Consider the following 13,684-nt stretch of genomic DNA (forward strand, 5'->3'; position numbering starts at 1 on the left):
CAAGGACAGTCTGATAAGAAAACTCTCTAACGAGCATCTTTCCCATGGGAAACTTCACCTAGCTGTAACATAATAAAATAATCAAATACCACACAGTGAAATACTGGTCTGTTCTGATGAAGAATGCAGGGTGAAACAGTAAACACAGTAAAATATCAAATTTCCATCACCTACTCCTCCCTTGTGATCATTCTTTGATCACTCAAGTATATACAGCATTACAAAAAGATCATCAGGTCATAGAAAGTCATAATGATGTAATCTACACCAGTTTAACAGAGAAAACGAATCTGGGTCCTTCCTGTCATCACAGCGGCATGTTATTCTTGTTCATGGAGTGTGATCATTTGAATGGAGACATATTTATCAATAGCTCCTACAATCAGACCTCTGGCACATGGAATAATGCAACATCCACAGAGAGCTAACAGTGCTACAGCAATCATTAGACCTGCTAGTATGGGCATCACTAAGGCTTTTTATTTAGCAAATACAGAATCAGACCAGTCGAACATGTTAGTGTCCACTTCAGAGTTCTCTGCAAGTTCTTCTCGTATGGAACGCAGTCCTTCCAGCACTCGGGTCACCGAACCATCTGGAGCTGCATTGTTGGGCACAAACATACAACAGGAGTTATTAAACATTAGCCAAGCATCCCAGCCTCTTTGGGTGCTTCTCTTGCCTCTAACACTGCTATTTGATGTCAATGCCTGTAGTTCACTGTGGTGATCTGTTGTGGTGGCTTTTGTGCATCATGCTTGTGATCTAAGAACTGCAACAGAGGCACTGTTCATGTTATTGCAATGGCAGCAAACATCTGTGTTGCTCCTCCTAGGCCCACACATATTTGGGTGTCTGACTGGATCCCAAGGATGTCTCCTTCCTGAGACAAGCATGCTACTCACTCTTAAGTTTTGATGGCGTCACTTAAATCAGCAGTGGTGAGACCAGGAGTTTTCCCACTAGCTCCCTTGTGCTGATGTTTGCCATCTAACAGCCTGTGAGTCCGAGACAAAGGGTGCCTAAGCGTTCCCAATCCCTCCTTCACTCACAACACAAGATCAGGGAAAACAGTGGTTCAGTTGCTGATTGTGCACACTTGTTGATCTATTGTTGTAGTGGTGCAGGCACCTTCCTGCAGTGGCTGGCGTGAATCTACGTAGCTCTTTCAGCCACTTTTACCGCTGTGTATGTTGTCAGGAGCACCTTTCCACCTCTGCGCCATCCAGTGCTTTCTTCTGAAGTCCTTAACCACCACAAAATCTTCTGGCAGGAGACTGTGCAGTGGTTCTGTCGCTGGAGAGGGTAGGGCCTCTTTAACCTGCTGATGTAGAGCAGAGGACAAAGTCTGGCAATACTTTAACATTCAATAATTCTCACAATGATGTGTGTCAGGCGGTACTCTGCTCGCTGCCTCTATCCCTGTTAGTGGAGGGCGCCCTAAAAGAATCATAAATGGGTTCAAACCTTGACCTGGTTCTTATCCTGGTTCTCATCAACACCACCGGCAACAGCCTTGTTCATGGAAGACCTGTGTCTTCACAATACTTAGCTAGCTTAACTATTAGCATTCTATTCTGTTTCTCTACTGCTCCACCGCTTGCTGGGTGGTAGGAACAATGTTGTCTTAAATCAATGTCCATATAAGAGCCAAGTTGTTTTTCATGGTTTCACTTCCAAAAGGTGTTCTGTCGTCACTGTCGATTTTGGAAGGCACACCCCAGCATGGCAAGATTTCACAAACCAGGGCTTTTGCTCCAGTTGCACCCATCTAGTTTTGAAGTTGGAAAAACTTCTATCCATTTTGGAAACATATCAACTATTATCAACAGTACATTTTGCCTTTGCTTGGGTTTAGCTAAAAACCTCCCTCATCAGGTGGTCACATGGTTCTTCTGGTAGTGGATGTGCTGCAAATGAAACCTGTAATCCTCTCCCTATGATGTGTCTTAGGCAGATTGAGCATGTTTGACAGAAGTTGTGAGGGTGTGTTGGGAAACCTTTCATAGACCTGTCTCTTCCTTCATCACAATATTTCATTAGAAGTTTTTATTACAGTTTTACAACACCAGCAATCTGTAGTTTTCTAGGAAGGCTAAAAAATAAAAAGGAAGAAGAAAAATCGGTTGGGGTTAGATATTAGGCTCTGGCTGCTGCTCCTGTTTAGGAGAGGGAAAACTGTCAACAACAACAAGACAGTAATTCATTCACATGATGTTAGTTCAGTCCATTATATGATGATGTCACTCATTTCACTGTAAATAAAAACAAATTATGGCATATTATACTGGGTGACACTCTGCTCTGTGTGTGTAAAACAGCCTCTCTGAATGAGTTTCAACCTTGAGCTTCCATGCTGTCTGATAACACACCTCACACACAGACTGGTTGTTCACATTACATTCCATCTCCAACACTGAGCGACTTAGTTTTGCATTCAGTTCCCCCTTTTCTCTGTGGAGGAGAGCGCATGGGCAAAACTCTGGACCATGTTTAAAAAAAAAAGGTATTTAAACAATAACATTGAACAACAAGGAATTACCAGGCATCATTCTTTTCCTGTGGAAATGGGGTCAATCTGTTAGCGTGCATCACATTTTATCATCAACACGGCAGCAGCGCACAAAGAAACATCCAGCATAACATAAAAGCAACAGACACAGCAAGCAACATGACAATAAGGACCAGGCATCTGGTTTGCTTCCAAGATGTAGTGTCAAAACAGGTCATGTGATCGTCCTTTGGTCAAGTCAAGTAAGAACGTAGGTCAGGTCTTTGTAGTCTCCGAGTACAGGTAGACTATAGAGAGCCATTTTAGTCAGTGAGGCTCTGTCAGCTTAGCTTCGTCAGTTCAAGTCAGTCAAGTGCACTTGTTAGTTTACCATGAATCATGGGAGAGAGGTTTCTATCTCTGTTCATTCTTTGTCAGTAATGGGATCCCTTGTCCATAAAATCATCATCACCTTTCTTTATGGTGATTGGTTTTGGAATAGATGAAAAGGCTTGTATGCATTGGGAGAGAGAGCTTTACTCTCATCGTGATCACATTCCCAGAGAAGTTATTCTGTCTATTCAATTTGCAATTAGAGACAGACTAGCCTTGTGTGTGGCCATTGTGGGCGAACCGCAACACAATGGTCATCTCAGCATGCTTCGTGTGATAGACTGCAGAATGGAAACTGACCAGCCGTGCGGGAAATGTAATATTTTAAAAACAGACCTTTGTCAAATCACCAACAGAGAAATGTGTGATCTTTGATGTAACCAATAATGTGAAGCTTTGAAACCTGTAGTGCTCGTGGGTGCACTAATGCACTTACCACCACTCTGTCGCTCTGTTGGTCAGCCTTCATCATAATCTTTTTTGGCTGACTTGCATTCCCAAATCCATATGTTTGCAAATCACTTGGCTTTGCTTCGCCATGTGTATACTTCCCCCTTGGTACAGCTAAGATCAGAGAAGGAGAAAAAGAAACAAACAACAGCGCAGCGCTTCTTGTCCAGATAATATGTTGCAATAGTTCTCTCTCTCTCTCTCTTTCTTTCTTCCACTGTCCCTATTCCATAAATAATTAAAACTTCCCTTCCCATTAAAAGCATCCTGTCCATCACAATTGTGTATTGCGCAGTGTAACGAGTCTAGCTGCATGTACCTAAAGGTCTGTGTGTGTATGTGTGTGAGTGTGTGTGTGTGTGTCCATCCTCGCTCACAGCGGCGTGTGTGTGTCTATGTTTGTGTGTTCAGTGGGGGTCACTCATTAGTGCTCTGATAACTGAAATAAGTGTTTAATACTATATCATCAATATGATACCATATATGCAACTTGCCCCTCTCTGGGGCTGTTTTCAATATATCATGTAGCAATATTGTCCCCTGGTAGGTTTAAGTTACTAACAGTTTCTAAAACTCTTTGTGGTTATCATTCATCACCAATGTAGGCTGTTCAGGCTCATCAGCATTTACTAATAAATTAATATAATATTTTGTTTTTTGTTTTTTTTGCTTCAATGTGTTTAAGATTTTATTTTTCTGTGAGAAATTGTGACTCACCCAGTCTGTGTGTGTCCCAGCTGTTTCCTGTCACTGGCGTCCGTCCCGCCCCCTCCAGCTCAGTCCATTTGGATCTGCTTTGGATCTGTCCAGACAATCTCTGTGTACCAATGTCCACTTTTGTCCACTGTACTGTACATTTTCTTGTACTGTGATGGCTTAGAACAGAGTTCTTCAGCCCCTTTTGATGGCTATTTTCTCACTTTTGTCCTCTTTGTGTAAATCTTCAGCTTGCAGGTCCTCTTGTCTGTCAGTAAGATGCTGTGAAATTCGGCATCTTTATTCCAACAGCAGTTTCTGGCCTTGTCCGGCTCAGAACATGTTCTTTTCCGATGAACTTTATTTCAGACCGCTGTGACCATAAGGTGATGATCATGTGAACTTGGAGAGCTCTACATGATGTGTTCTTAAATGCAAACATGTTGTTGTGATTGGCCTGCATCACACAGGCGACAATTATCCAGTGATGACATCGCTGTACTGTGTCCATTCTGTGCTCCAGCCTACTTTCTTGTGAAGCTAGAGTGAAGTATTTTGTTGAGATTGTAGAAATCTTGCAGGTGTCCAAAATGGAGGTGTTGTTTGAGCTGGTTTGCTACTCAGCTGTCTTTGTTAAGTCATTATGGCATCCTTTGATAAACGGTCCAAACTGCTCCAATTGCATGTGAGGCTGTCACGTGCCCCATTGCTTCAACAATGTTCCAAATACCAAATATTCCTTTTATAATTGGCATTTCCATGACTGGGCAATACAATGTGTTGCATTACTGTTACCGGACCAGAACAGTGCTTCTGTAGGTCTTTAATGTTGCATTAGTTCATCTCTATGGCTTATGGCGTCATGTTTCAGCAGTTTTAACCTCAGCATAGTCTTCATCCTGGGCTGGATCTCAGACTGGAGCATATTGGAGGAGGAGGAGCGGAGTCCAGGACTGGATCAGCTGGAATGGATTCCATGACTTGTGTACCTCAGTTAAAGAAGAGATAATGTGTTAGTTTGTTCTTATGGTGTCTTTTTAATAGTTTCCTTTTATCCTTATTTTATCTAGTCAAATGTTCTGTTTTAAGTCTTTGTACTTTCCCTTAATTCTAGTTGATATAGCAATCTGCCTTAAATGGTAGGTTTCAGCTTTATTTTATTTTATTTTTTTCCTCTGGACAAGGCTGCATGCTCTTCTGCATCTCTCCTTTCTTTTCTCTTCGAACATGTCTTTAGCTGGTCCAAATATATATATATTTGAACTAAAACTTACATTTAACACATTTCAACCCACTTATCAAATTGTCCCATAGATGTTTTATCTTTTTCTGTCATAAATTTTACAACTGGCAGAAGGATTTTAGGAGCTGTTTCCCACTCAGCTTACCAGTTTTTACTCCAACACATAACCTCTCATCTCTAATGTATGTCTCTCTATGCTTCACATTTTCCTTCACCCTAATTGTAAGCATTTATTTGGCATACTTCCTTTGCCTTCCCTTACTTTCTGATCCTGCCTTCCACACGGATGACGCTTTCAAATGCTTATGTTTAAAATGACACTTTCTTCATTGTCTTTTTATCCTTAAAAAAATCACTTTTCTACCTGTTGTAATTGCCTCAAACTGAATAGGAAACAGAATTTATTCACCAATAATTCTATGTTTTTGTGATTCTTTACCATATGTCTTTTGTCCCAAAGAAAAACAGAAAAAATAAAAAACAAATGGAATTTTGTAGTTTATTTCAGACACTCACCGTTTTTAAGGACAACGTAGGTCCAACTCTTTTTGAGATGGTAGTGGCGGGACGGGACGGTCGACCCTCCCGTCTCTTAAGTCAGCGAGGTGGAGGCTGAGACACTTTACTCCAGGGTGATCACTCGCCGGATGTCTCAGGTCCCAGACAAACTTTGCCAAACCATCCCACTTCTGACACCAAGTGTAATGGAAATAAAACCTTTAGTGAGTCTTCTGAAATAAAGAGTCCAATCCAGACGTCTTTTAAGGGTTTTATTCTTTGCAAAGGGTCAGCCAGACATACAGAGTGCAACCAGTCTGCAGAGTGTAAGACAAAGAGCCAGTGAAGAAACAGGTGACTTTATACTGTAAGGGTATTACGCAGCTATCCAAGGGAGGAAGGGAGTAGGGACCAGCTGTCCCGAGATGAAGGCCTATCAAGGACAGTCTGATAAGAAAACTCGAGCATCTTTCCCATGGGACACTTCACCTAGCTGTAACATAATAAAATAATCAAATACCACACAGTGAAACACTGGTCTATTCTGATGAAGCACGCAGGGCGAGACCAAGCGGCAACCTCCGGCTCTCACTTCCGATACCAATGCGGAAGTATCTGAAACTGCAATTCATCGAGTGGCCACTTGAGGCTGGCTGCAGAAGGGAGTCAATCTCCATTGACCCCCATGTTAAAATGACCAACTTTACAGCAGAATAAAACATGTTTACAGCCTGGTTCAAAAAATGGTTTTAGTCGCTAATTTTGCCTTTCGTGACAACTGTGAGGGGGGTGAATTTTTTTATAACTCACCTGTTTAAATTATATTAAGCCTTAAAGTTCTGCATTATTAGGGGTGTAGCCGCTTTGATTGACAGGCACCATTAGCCGCAGTCACTGCTAGCACTCGGTCGGAGCCTTTTGGACATTCAGGGGCGGCTGTGGCTGTGGCTCAGGAGGTAGAGCGGGTTGGCTGTTAATCGGAAGGTCGGCGGTTCGATCCCTGGCTCCCTGGTTGCGTGTCGAAGTGTCCTTGGGCAAGAAACTGAACCCCGATTTGCCCCTGGCGGCTATTCCGCCAGTGTATGAATGAGTGTGAATGTTAGTTTCTGTTTGAGCACTTAGGCGCTCAGTGTATGAATGTGTGTGACTGGTGAATGCAGATGTAGTGTAAAAGCGCTTTGAGTGGTCGAAAAGACTAGAAAGGCGCTATACAAGTACGGAGCATTTACATGTACATTCAGACTGGATGAATAATGACAGGCTGTGCACTTCGTTGGAGAGAGGACCTCCAGGAAATCCGTGTTCTACTTGGTGAGTGAAATTCCTGTATTTTATTTATGTGTTAACATTTAACAGGTATCGCTGTCGGCAGATAGCTTGTTAGCTTAACGTTAGTTCGTAACGCTAATTAGCCAGATACGAGCAGACCCAAGCTGCTAAGTTAGTGTAAGTAAGTAAGTTACTGTGTTCTAACCGCAGCTATTAATGAGTCAAAGACAAGTCAGCAAGAAGAGAGAAGCCAAAATGTAACGTTATTAGATTAACCTTAGTGTTAGACATTAGGGCGATAATGCTTTGAAGAAAAGGCGTCTGTGTGAAGTTGTAAGTAAAGGCTCAGCTCTGTTAGCTGACATTATGTTAACGGTAACTTTTACTAATGGGCGATGTGAGATTTAGCTACGTCCTGTAACGGAGTCACTGTTCAGTTAGATAATAGTCAGATACTTTTATAAGTGGCTGCACCTGATCCCGATGGACACGAAGGGTTTAAAGGCAGAGAGCCGAGGGGGGAGCGGCTGCGGAGTTCTGCCTGAAACTGTCACACCGAGGAGCACCGATGCCAACATTTGAGCTAGCTGTCTCTCCCGAGGAGAGCCGTGCACCTCCAAGTGTAACCTTACTGTTTAAAAACGATAATGTTATACTATTCATTGTGGGGTTCATCAGTGGGGATGATTGATTCTAAGTACATATTAAATGCAGTTTAGAGTTATCAATAAGTTATTACACTTAGTAGATGTAGCATTCCTTGAGATTCAGCAAACAATCTGAGGTGATAACTGCGTTTGATCAGCGACGTTTCTGATAAGCTTAAGATGTGGATGCATAATTCGTCAGAACAGCTGTTGTAGGCTACCTGCAGAGATTTTCATCCACCTTTTTTGTCAGCATATAATGCACGTTATGCCTGCAGACGGCTGGGCTGTAACTAGGGCAATGGTTTAGTTAAGGTGAGAAATTAGGTGTGTGAGAGCCGCCTTTGAGTTTGTTTGGTGGGTTAGAATTTGCCAAAAAAGGTAGTACAGTTCAATAAGAAAAAAATAAGATCCTTATAATAAACATTCAATAAGATCGGACTTGATTAGTTATTGAAAACCGTATATTGCACATATTAGGAAACAGTGTATTTCACATTGCTACCCCTAATTACTGTCATATGCCAGAGAGGTTATCATGCTGAGGTGATCTCAGAGTTCAGTTGCTTTATGGCTCTTTGGAAGAAGCTGCTTAACTGTCTTCCCATTGTTGTCTTTACAGGTACCAGAGGAGCTGATTGCAGAACCCTCCAGATGTGATTAGCTGTGTCCAGCTGTTGAATAATTCCTTGTTGTTTCTTTTCTTAAGTTGACATAAATTGGTTGACACAAATTGACATGTTTGTACACTTTGTTGTGCCTTTTCAATGTGCCAACATGAGCAGAGCAGCTGCTCAGGCAGCGCAGGCAAAACCTAGCCAACCGTAACATACACAATGGTAGTAAGGCACCTGCTGTAAGTCACGTACGCCAGGCCTGAGATCCTGGCAAACTGAGGCCAAGAATGAGATCATGGCACCTGGTACTGCAAGGTATGGCCAGGTACTGCATGAAACCAAGCTTTGCACTGCTGAAACTAAACTTTGTATGAGACACAGCACCCTCATGGTTGGCATTGTTGAATCATGTAATTCCATATTGAATCATGTTATGCATTTATCAAATATGTTATTCATTATTAATTCTTTAAAAAAATACAATTGTAAGTGTTTGAGTTTTAATGGTGTCAAATTATGCCTGTATAACTTTTAAAAAATACGGTGAGACTGAAATTGAAAAATATTGGTGAATTTTTAGTCCAGTAATGTCAAAAATATATAGAAGGATAAATTGTAACAATAATTATGCTTAATAATAGCTAAAAAGTGGAAATTGTGACATTAGTGAAAGGGTTAATTTGGTAAAACAGTACGTAAAAACGGCCACAAGATGGCAGCAGAGGATAAGAAATTCACCAAAGGAGAGGAGTGGTCAGCGAACACTGTAGGTGGAGCTAAGGTATAACGCCCACCTGGAAGGAGGAGATAAGGTGGAGTTAAGGTGTAACGCTCAGTTCCATCCTGAGACCTGCAGGGATGTTACTCGGGTTTATCTGTCCTTTATTGGAATAAACTCTTTTGCACCGACTCTTCACCGTCTCCAGTGAAGTCCTTGACTACGCAGTTTTTGACTAAAGAAGAAAGCTAATAGAGTACTTTTATTGAGTTTAATACGTTGGTAAGGGTAGGGACCAGGTCTTCCACTGGCCCGGCCGGTCCTTACTGTATATAGAATTTATTACAAGTGAACCATAAACCATATCTTTTTTTTAAATGGATCTATGATACAAATATGGACAATATTTAAAAGTCAAAGTAAACAGAAGGAGAGAACGCCTTTCCACGTCAGTCCACCCCATCAGCACAATGAGGACTCCAGGTCTCTGCAGCTCTCTGGCACCAGGTGGGACATCTGCTCCACAGTGTGACTCTGGGAGGGAAATGTGTAATAAATTCTTCAGGTGATAAAAAATATAAAGTAAATACAGATGATTCTTTAATAAATAGAATAGTGTGGTTAATTTTCTAATGTAATTTAATTCAAATAGTGAATCTTTGATATATTCTAGATTCATTACACAAAGTGAAGCATTTCAAACCCTTTTTGCTTTCATCTTGATGATTACTGTTTACAGCTCATGGAAATAAAAACTCCACTATCTCAAAATGTATAAACATTTTAGAATAAAAATACATTTCTGTATTATAAATGATACAGAAATCACTGGAGAAGAGCTCTCTAATCAGCTAATTAACTCTCTCAGTCTGGTTGTGATGCTCATAATGAACTTTTCCTCAGTATTCAAATTTTTTGAGATGGTCTTCTAAAAGATGCCTCAGTGTTTTAATGTTGACAGCACTATTATGTCACATACGTGGGAGAAAATGGAACAAGGGAGACTCTTTAAACGTTTTTATGTTGTCCTTTTAAGACAGACAATTTTATATCAGCTGTCAAATGTCTCAGTAGCTTTGAGTAGCAACATTATTTTAGAATCAAAGTTTAAGCTTTGAGTAGCAGATGTGGAGGCACCAGAACCTCAACAATCTTGTGAAAAATATAAAAAGTACCTTTCTCTCACAAATGTACTATTCCAGACAATAATCCCACACAGCCCTGCCAACAGCAGCAACATTACTCAATATAGCGGTGTGGGGAATTAATATATAGCAGCCATGGCTAACGTTTTACAAGATACATAGCTTCCATCATGTAACTAAGGACTCTAACGCTAGCTTATTACGTTTATTACAGACATACTGAGGTGACATCCAAATAAACGACTTGCAACCGCTCGTAACCAACGGTATGTAAATTGATTTGCTTGAAATTGTTCGTTTGAGCTGTAACATTAACGTTAAGTAAACTTAAGATAATTAATAACTGATTCATAGTTAACTGTTAACGTTGGTCTCAACAAAATCTAACATTCTACTAACATCTAACATCTAACATCACCACATTTATATATTAAAAAACATTTAAAACCTTGTGAAGTATAATGTCAATAACAGATATGTGAGTTATTTTAATATTGTCCGGTGTCTTACCTTGATTGTAGCTGGTAATGTCAGTAAACTGGTATCAACACTGCCGCAGGTTCCAACTTCCACCGTACAGCACCGCAGAGTAGCATGTAGCATTAGCTCCTTAGAATGAGCTAACTCGGTCATATCGAGCTAGGCGGGACTGGTTTCAGCAACACGTCACCTCAGCTCCAACTACGACCCGCCTCTTTGCCCATTTTTGGTTATCCGGGAGTGACGCGCGGTGACGCGCTGCCAAGATGGCGCTGGCCAGCTCCGCTAATTTTGAGCTTCAAAACGGCTCTTCAGAATCTAATGGCTGACGTCACAGACGTCCATTTTTATATACAGTCTATGGGTGAAACAGTAAACACAGTAAAATATTAAATTTCCATCACACAATACAAGATAAAAGCAAGAAAACATTGAAAAGACTAAAATACACGTTTAAGATAAATATAAAACAAGTAAAATAGAATAAAGTAAAAGGGATAAAATAAAGTCAAATAAGATCGGGAAAGGCTCTCCTATAAAAGTGTTAAAAGTTAAAAGAGTTCACTGACTCAGCCGACCTGATTTCCTCGGGCAGGCTGTTCCAGAGCCTCGGGGCCCTGATAGCAAACGCTCTGTCCCCTGTCTGAAGACAGTGGAGATGGGCGTGTAATCAAGTATAGTGAAGTGTATTCACTTCATATCTTCACAACACTTGGGACTTTCTCACATTTCTTCAACTTCTTCATGTCTTTCAGCTAAAAAATACAGTCAAACCTTAAAATGCTCTACATTTATCAGTGCAATTTGAAGCTTATTTAACTTTAAAATCGTATTCATATTCTTTAGAACATTTCCCAAGATTTCATAGTGCTTCAGCTACTTTCTGCACATTAAAGCCAGCGATGCAGTGTAGCGTCAGCTTTTTAACTGTCCTTCCACATCTTTCCTGCATTTGTACCATTCAAATTTGTTCAAGACAGCAATTCTGTTTAGCGCAAGCCTTTCAACAAAACTTTCCATATCTTTCATACATTCTTACAATTCAACTTTTTTCAACTCAGCAATTCAGTTTAGCAGCAATTCAGTTTAGCGCAAGCCATTCAGCAGTCAGCGTTCACAGTGCAATTTCTGAAGAAATTGCTTTTCTAGTTATTATTATTCTTCCGTCACGTTTTTTTGTCCGCTAACTTGTCCCACAGCTTTTGACATAGAAACTCCTTTCAAACTCCAAGTTGTCCGGCTCAATAAGGAATGGGGTGCTATTACTTTTGTCATTGATACCTTGAACACCTTTCAAAATATTCAAGGTTTTCCAGGAAAATTCTCCCATTATAAGTGAACGGAGAGACTGTTGAAATCCTCCTCATACCTACTCCACTTTGAAAGCTCACCAGTTCAGCATACTTTCAGCTACAGACTTGATTTAAACTGTAAACTGGTCACAAGAAGTTAATCTATTAATGATGTATTCAGCTTTTTGATATATTTTATGGTTTGTTCACGGTTGCTGTTGAAGTTTTATGCTCTTTTGAGTTCTTTTCTGAGTTTATAATGGTTGTGTATTGCATGACTTAGAGTGGGTGACATCATCACTACAGTGTAGCAGGCTTGTGAAATCGTCTTAAGTTTTTCTCTTTAACTCGTTGGCTTGACCACAATTTTAACTCTTCATGCATAATTTTACACCAGAAACATAGTAAATTTTGTTGTGGTTCCTCACATGGACTTTTTAAATCCCTCAGAATTATAGATTTGTCTCTGTGTCCTTCCAAAGGACAAGAGTGACAGAAAATTCTCCATTGGCTGCCATTGTAAGTTCTCCTCAAATTTTCTTGACCAGAGCAGAATTTACCAGTTTTTCAACTCGCCAAAGTGGTCACTTTTTTCAAATCATATTGTTCACAAATGCCTTCTGCCGCTCCCGGTCAAGTCATTTCGTCGATACGACCTATAGTTTAGTCTCTGGGGAGGTTTGTTTGAGGCAAAGATTTAGATAATTTCAGAGGGATATTTCTATGTGTCTCTGTTGTAGAGCTGGTTACCTTGGTGACGTAAATTAGCTGATCAAAGATCAAAGGACTGGGTCCTCTGTTCTGATTGGTGGACTGAAGTTAAGCTATTTTCTGAACAAATGTCTGTGTCCTCTTCACTGAACACACACACACACACAGAGCCCTCAAAACATGGAGCTTTAAGCTTTACTGCATTGGAGAACGCATAATTGTGTGTCACACAAGCTGTGTCTCAATTCAGGGACCGCATCCTTCGAAGGCTGCATTTGAAGACTGAATACGTCACAGTCGATGCGACTAGGCTGTCCCATTTCAAAGGCTCCTTCAAATGCAGCCATGAAATGCTGCATTCTTTTCCTCCATTTGGAGAATCCAATAGCTGGATCCTTCACAGCCCCAGGTATCCCGAGATTCATTGCGTGCCGGTTGATTGTCCCAGCGTAAATAATGGCGTCGGCTGTGGCTGTGGAGTTGAGCCTATTACCATTTACCTATAAATGTAAGTATTGGATTTCAGCTCACTTCAAAAGCCAACTACACAAATGTAAAAATAACAAGAGGCATATATAGGCATATAGATATTATACTTAACTTATACTTCATATTTTGTACACGAAAAAACAACGTAACGTTAGACTAATTTAACGTTAGACAGGTTGTGAACCCTGCTTGGTTTTCAGACAGTTAACGTTAGTAATGGTTACAAAAACCTTGGGAAATACTACACGTTTAACGTAACTAGGTTATTTTGCTATTTATGCTGCTTACTGTTTGGTGATGTGAAGCAAAAAACTGACTTGAACAAGTCATTTTGTTTTTGGGAGCAAGGAGCAAACTGCCCTCTTTATTAAATAGAGAGCGACCACCTCTTCACTGGGGCAAAATTTTCTGCCAACGTGGCTTGGAGGTAATTAAAGTATCAATAGCCCTTTTGTAATATCTGCATTTAATCATTGTGTACTGAACTGTTACAGTTAAATGAGCCCCCATCCTATACAAAGCCTTTAACAATAAGACAACTAGTA

At 40.6% G+C, this 13,684-nt stretch overlaps 1 long non-coding RNA gene and 1 pseudogene across 4 annotated transcripts; one reads left to right on the top strand and one right to left on the bottom strand.

Annotated features, from left to right (window-relative positions):
* LOC123977882 overlaps nt 1-13,684 on the top strand; it is a 90,514-nt pseudogene that overhangs the window by 71,678 nt on the left and 5,152 nt on the right.
* On the bottom strand, nt 456-6,078 carry LOC123977953. Of its 4 annotated transcripts, none has more exons than XR_006826810.1 (2): nt 5,790-6,078; nt 456-1,321 (listed from the first exon to the last, which is right to left on the bottom strand). It is a non-coding gene; the product is annotated as an uncharacterized LOC123977953 (long non-coding RNA). The 4 variants fall into 4 exon arrangements; XR_006826809.1 differs by having other exon boundaries at nt 456-1,324; XR_006826814.1 differs by having other exon boundaries at nt 456-1,348.

Source organism: Micropterus dolomieu, linkage group LG01 (genome assembly GCF_021292245.1).
Source record: "Micropterus dolomieu isolate WLL.071019.BEF.003 ecotype Adirondacks linkage group LG01, ASM2129224v1, whole genome shotgun sequence".
In the NCBI taxonomy this organism is placed as follows: domain Eukaryota; kingdom Metazoa; phylum Chordata; class Actinopteri; order Centrarchiformes; family Centrarchidae; genus Micropterus; species Micropterus dolomieu.